Source organism: Thalassophryne amazonica, chromosome 10 (genome assembly GCF_902500255.1).
Source record: "Thalassophryne amazonica chromosome 10, fThaAma1.1, whole genome shotgun sequence".
Lineage (NCBI taxonomy): Eukaryota > Metazoa > Chordata > Actinopteri > Batrachoidiformes > Batrachoididae > Thalassophryne > Thalassophryne amazonica.
The window spans coordinates 97,755,170-97,761,169 of NC_047112.1; positions in this window are offsets into that span (position 1 = coordinate 97,755,170).

Below are 6,000 nucleotides of genomic sequence, written 5' to 3' on the forward strand. Positions count from 1 at the left end.
AGAACGATACATCGGACCGTATAAAATCCTCAAGGTCATCAACCCCGCCGCAGTGAGGCTCCAGCTTCCGGCCTCACTGCGGATCCATCCAGTTTTCCATGTTTCCCGGATCAAGCCTCTTCACACCTCACCCCTCTGCACCCCGGGTCCGGCACCGCCTCCTGCCCGGATCATCGACGGAGCACCGGCTTGGACTGTCCGCCGGCTCCTTGACGTCCGTCGGATGGGCCGGGGTTTTCAGTATCTGGTGGACTGGGAGGGGTACGGCCCCGAGGAGCGCTCCTGGGTGAAGAAGGGCTTCATCCTGGACCCGGCCCTCCTGGCCGACTTCTACTGACGCCATCCGGACAAGCCCGGTCGTGCGCCAGGAGGCGCCCGTTGAGGGGGGGGTCCTGTTGTGTGGGCCGCTGAAGAGGAGGTACTGCTGGCCCACCACCACCAGAGGGCGCCCTGCCTGGAGTGCGGGCTCCAGGCACCAGAGGGCGCTACCGCATCATGGGAGTAATCTGGGTGACAGCTGTCACCCATCACCAAACACAGCTGTTTCTACTCAGCACCGAGGTATATCAGGAGGACGGCGTCTCCACCTCAGTGCCGAGATATCGCCTAAGACCAAGGTAACATTCTCTGCAGCATATTCTGTGATTGACAAACTTGTTAAACCTTTCAGGACTGGTGACTACTGAGACCCTCCTTCTTTGGATAAGTACTCACCTTCCTGCTGAACTTTGCCAAGAGGTGGAGGCGGCTTCTCCCCTCTCTGTACTGGGTGCGTTCATCCACTCCTGTGTGTTCTTGCTCTCTCCTGCCAGCAGTACCGGATCCGACGAGCGGAGGCAGTGGCCACCTGGGAATTCGGGACTTGGCGGTTCCAGTATTTCCAGGGTTCGGTGGCAGTGGAGATCTGGGTGGTTCCGGTTCGACTGAGACGGACGTCTCCTATCTTCGAGCCTGCCCACACGACACCAGCGGATTCGACCCTAAACATTGTGTTTGTTATACTACTCGTGCTTGTTTCAGTAGTAAATCTTGTTTTTTACTTCCTCCATTGTCCATTCATTGCGCCCCCTGTTGTGGGTCCGTGTTCCTACACTTTCACAACACGATCCGTGTGTATGTGTGTGTCGACATGTGCGCATTTGGAGTCCAAAGCGCAGATGGTTTTCACCCTCCACAATCTTCCTCAGCGGGGCCACAGATTCAACCTGTCATTTTTTTTATCTTTTAAACTTGTTTTATGTCAAACACGGCACTTGATGCTGCAGGGTGGAAGGTGCTGCGCTCCAGGTGGAGAGGACTGTGCATTTCTTCCTGGTGTACAGCTGTGCTCCAGCTTACTTTCACCTTTGCAAACAGGCATTGCCCAATCAAATTTCTTCTACTTTTATATTGTAGTAACAAGTAACGAAGATGTTTAAGAGAAATATATTGGAGTAAAAGTATACATTCTATTGAGGAAATGTAGTGGAGTAAAAGTGAAAGTCGCCAGAAATGTAAATAAAGTAAATTACAGATACGTCAAAATTCTACTTAAGTACAGTAACAAAATATTTCTACTTCATTATGCTGCGTTTACACATAACGACGACAAGTCACGAATGCCACGAAGTACACATTCTTGGCTGCTGATCACGAATGTGATTATTCAGGGCACAGGCGTCAGGTGTCCTCAGGAACTGCTGCAACCTGTTACCACGCATTACGATTAATGGCACGTGTTGCTGGAGAATTAACAAGCACCATTACGCACGGTCAAGAATTGTGTTCCGCATTGTTGCATGCAACAGAGCATCGTTAAGTTCTGTCACGTTGTGAACGAGGTGAATTGTCTCCACACACACCTCCATATTCATCCAACCGAATTCAGATCGCTCCAGTTTTTCAGAAGAACTTTGTGACTGCATGCATAGTTGGGCTCTGTGCCATGGAGTGGCACAGAGAGGAGGAGGAGGAGACAGACAGAGCCAGATGTGTGGCTTAATGCGGCTCTCGTCTCGCGTATTTTTCCAAACATCAGGCACATGCAGCAGGTGGAACACCTGCAGGAGTGCGCTGAAGAGCACTGAAATTAGACTTTTAGCCGACTTGGTGTCAGCAATCAAACTGAATGCGGTGCAGCAGCGTTTAACTGTGCGCACGCTTCTTCCTCCAGAGAACTGGAGGAGGTGCAGAGATGTCTGGTCTGGCTGCACGTGAGTCTCCTCTCGCTCCTCTGGCTCAGACCCGTTCTCCTGCTCATCGGTTACAACAGCAGGTGGAACACCTGCAGGAGTGTCCTGAGGAGCACTATTAAGAAACCTATTCAGATGCGTTAAGTCACGTTAAGAATGTCAGGAATGTGTCACGAATGACAGAAAAATGACATTCGTAATGTGTCTTGCTTATGTGTAAACGCACCTTTACATTACAACACTGCAGATGTACATGGCCACAAAGCTTACCTCCAATGATGTCCGAGTGGAAGCACTTAAAGGACATGTTGCATGTGTTTTAACATCCCAGTTAGCAACACAACATCAAAGTACTCATGATTGTAAATCTCTGTGCACACATGCACTCATAATTAGTGGTTTATGATGTTTTTTTATTCCTCTCCCAAAGAGGGGAAACAGGTGCATTTTCCAGAAAACATCTCACTCTGCAATTCTTGGCATTTCTCTGCATGTGACATAGATAAGAACAAAACAGAAACATCCCAGAGACAGACAGCACAATGAATGAGATTCTGTCCGATAATGAAGCTTCTGAGCCTTTCTTTGAAAGCAGTGGCTCGGATTTACAGAGGAGATGACACACTTCGCCCTGAAACTCTTAACTTTTGCAGAGTCTGTCGGATTTTGGAACTTAACGTGACGTGATGTTTGTGCCACAGCTGCTGGTTTACTGCTGCTGTGATCATGGACATGCCTGGACACGCAGATGTATGTCTCGTATTGGAAAAACTCAGAAGACACTATTTTCAGGAGATAATGGACTATGTGCCACGATCCTAACAGAAGTTGAGTTGAAGGCAGAGCTGCGATCTGACATTAAGTGTGCGTGATCAGATCCTGAGAGCGAGTGGACCTGGACATTATTCTCTGGCCGAGTGGAACTTGAAAATGATATTTGGCTGTGGATCCAAGTGACAACGAGTGGACTGTTCCATGGCTGGCGATCGCAATTGCGTGCACGTGACGCGTGAGTGGGGGCTTCTTTTACTTGTGGACTAATTTGGAAATCTTAAGACTGGGGTGAGTAGAATGTTAAATTTTTTTCATCTTTTGCTTTGTGTTCTTTTTAATAGAGCTTTAAATGAAAGTACTTTTTTTTACTTTGAGAATGTCTGTGTGTGTTTAGATGGACTTCTGGCTGAATTTGAACAATACATAATCAGTATTAAGCTTGTAGGCTTCCTCAAATGTCATAAAACTGTCAATCTCTATAAGGAACTTTTTAAACGAGAATTAATGTTGAATAATCCCTTTAAAAAAAAACCTGACATGCGGTTTGAAATGGCTGTTCTGCTGTTTTTGTTGGGGAAAGTGTAAGACATGGACCCACACCAGGGGGCGTAAATGAACAGACAATAGAGATGCCAAATGAATACAATTTAATATTGCAAAAGTGCACAACAGGTCAATGTATACTGCTTTAGTCTGTCAATCAATGTTCACAAAAAGGTGACATGTGGGCAGGCCCGAGGGTAGGACACGCCTATCCAGAGAAGAGCCGGGACCCACAAGGTTCCACCGCCAACGGAGACCTGCAATACACCAGAGCCACCAAGTCCCTAGTCCCCAGGTGGCCACTGCCTCCAGCTGTCAGCTCCGGTACTGCTGGCAGGAAAAACAAACAGGTTGCAGTGGGTGTGTGTACACCCAGCAAACAGTCAGCAAAAACACAGTTCATTTCTGGTGGGAAAAACCTCCACCTCCGATCACAAGAACTCAGAGTACGTGTAGTGCCTTAAGTAACACTTAACAAGTCTGGAGTGAGGAGTGGGTACGCCAACATCTTCCAACTTCCACATTCTCGGCTACAAGCTGCAAGTGTACAAAAATGTTACGACTGCAAAAAGCTCAAATGCAAAAACGTGTGCGTACGGCACAGAACGGCTGAGTTGGTTTACCTGTCGGGTAAGCTGATAACTTGGCAGAGATGTGGTGTCACTCCCAGGCTTTTATGGATGAAGATGATGATGTGATGATTGCTGACAGCTGTCAGCTCCGGGCTCCTGGTGGGACTCCAGTGGCGCGCCCTCTGGTGCCTGAAGCCCGACATCAGGCAGGGCACCCTCTAGTGTTGGCCAGCAGTACCTCCTCTTCGGGCAGCCCACACAACAGTTTTAACCTGCATGTCGGCTGTTTATTGCTGCTTGATGGACTTGCAATGTCTCTGTGATGACACAGATATATATTTATTAGATTTTTCACACATGTACAACACTTATTTGCATTTTTAACAGGCTATGTTTATAACTAATTGCTGCAGGTGCACAAAACCTTCTCACAGCTGCTATGGAGTTAAAAATGTCTCATTAATATTTGTAAATGCACACAGGGTGATCTACAAATAATCATTGATTTGCAAATGTGTTCAGATATCCACAAATGCAAATTTCATATTTGTAACTTGTAAACTGGTCTTTGCAAATAATGTTGTATATGCAAATATAAAACTTAATTTGTAAAAAAAAAAATGACATTTGTAAAACTGGAAATTATTTTTGTGAATTGAGTTTCAGCATTTGTGGATCACCACTTACATGCATTCATCGCTTTCCGTCATTTTGAGACATTCTTTTCGCAAAATCCACACAGATCCGCGAACAAATGCCGACTGATTTACAAATACACACTCATGCACACTGGATATCCACTAGATGGCAGTGTGGTTCCATTCATTGATGTGGCAAGGTGAAACTATATGCTCCCTGATGACTCTTTAATCGTGATCGTTACTGAGTTTTTAAAATGCTTATCGCAAAACGTTCTTTTTTTGTGACATCATGCAAGTTTTATAAGTCCACGGACGTTGATCTGTGTAGATACAAATCAGTTTCCTCGGATCCGCTGAGTTTCGAGAATAAATGCCACTCAAAGCCTGGCTGTTGCGACAGTTGTCATAAAGCGGGACTGGTTGGTTGCTGCAGTGACACTGTGTGGTTACTGTGCGAAGCTTAGCTAAATGTAGCATGTGTACATCGCAAACTTTTAGAACTTTCAAGTTTTTAAAAGAAGAATTTTGCAGCATGTCTGTGTCACGCACAGGCGCAATGCTGTTTAATACGCTTATTTGAACCACTGTGTTAAAGAGTACAACACTAACACCCCCGCCCCCCTCCCCATGATGAAATCCGCATACACATCAGAATTTTAAAAAATAATTGACCTTGCAGACAATATCACCACATAGATTCCCATCCATCAGACGCCTATATTACGGTAATGTGAAATGATTTATTCTGAAATGTCGGTCTTCTCTCATCCGGGAGCATATAGTTTCAGCCACATCAATGAATGGAACCACACTGCCATCTAGTGGATATCCAGTGTGCGTGAGTGTGTATTTGTGAATTAGTCAGCATTTGTTTGTGGATCTGTGTGGATTTTGCGAAAAGAATGTCTCAAAATGAGGTCGCAGAGGAAAGCGATGAATGCGTGTAATTGGTGATCCACAAATGCTGAAACTCAATTCACAAATACAATTTCCAGTTTTACAAATGTAATTTTTTTTTTTTTTTTACAAATTAAGTTTTATATTTGCAAATACAACATTATTTGCAAAGACCAATTTACAAGTTACAAATATGAAATTTGCATTTGTGGATATATGAACACATTTGCAAATCAATGATTATTTGTAGATCACCCTGTGTGCATTTACAAATATTGAGACAATTTTAACTCCATAGCTGCTGCTTTTCCAGTGACTGCATCAAAATGAACAGTTATCACTTAAAAATGAGTCGCCATAACACAACATCACACTTGTGTAAACTTTTGAATTAATCGGTGT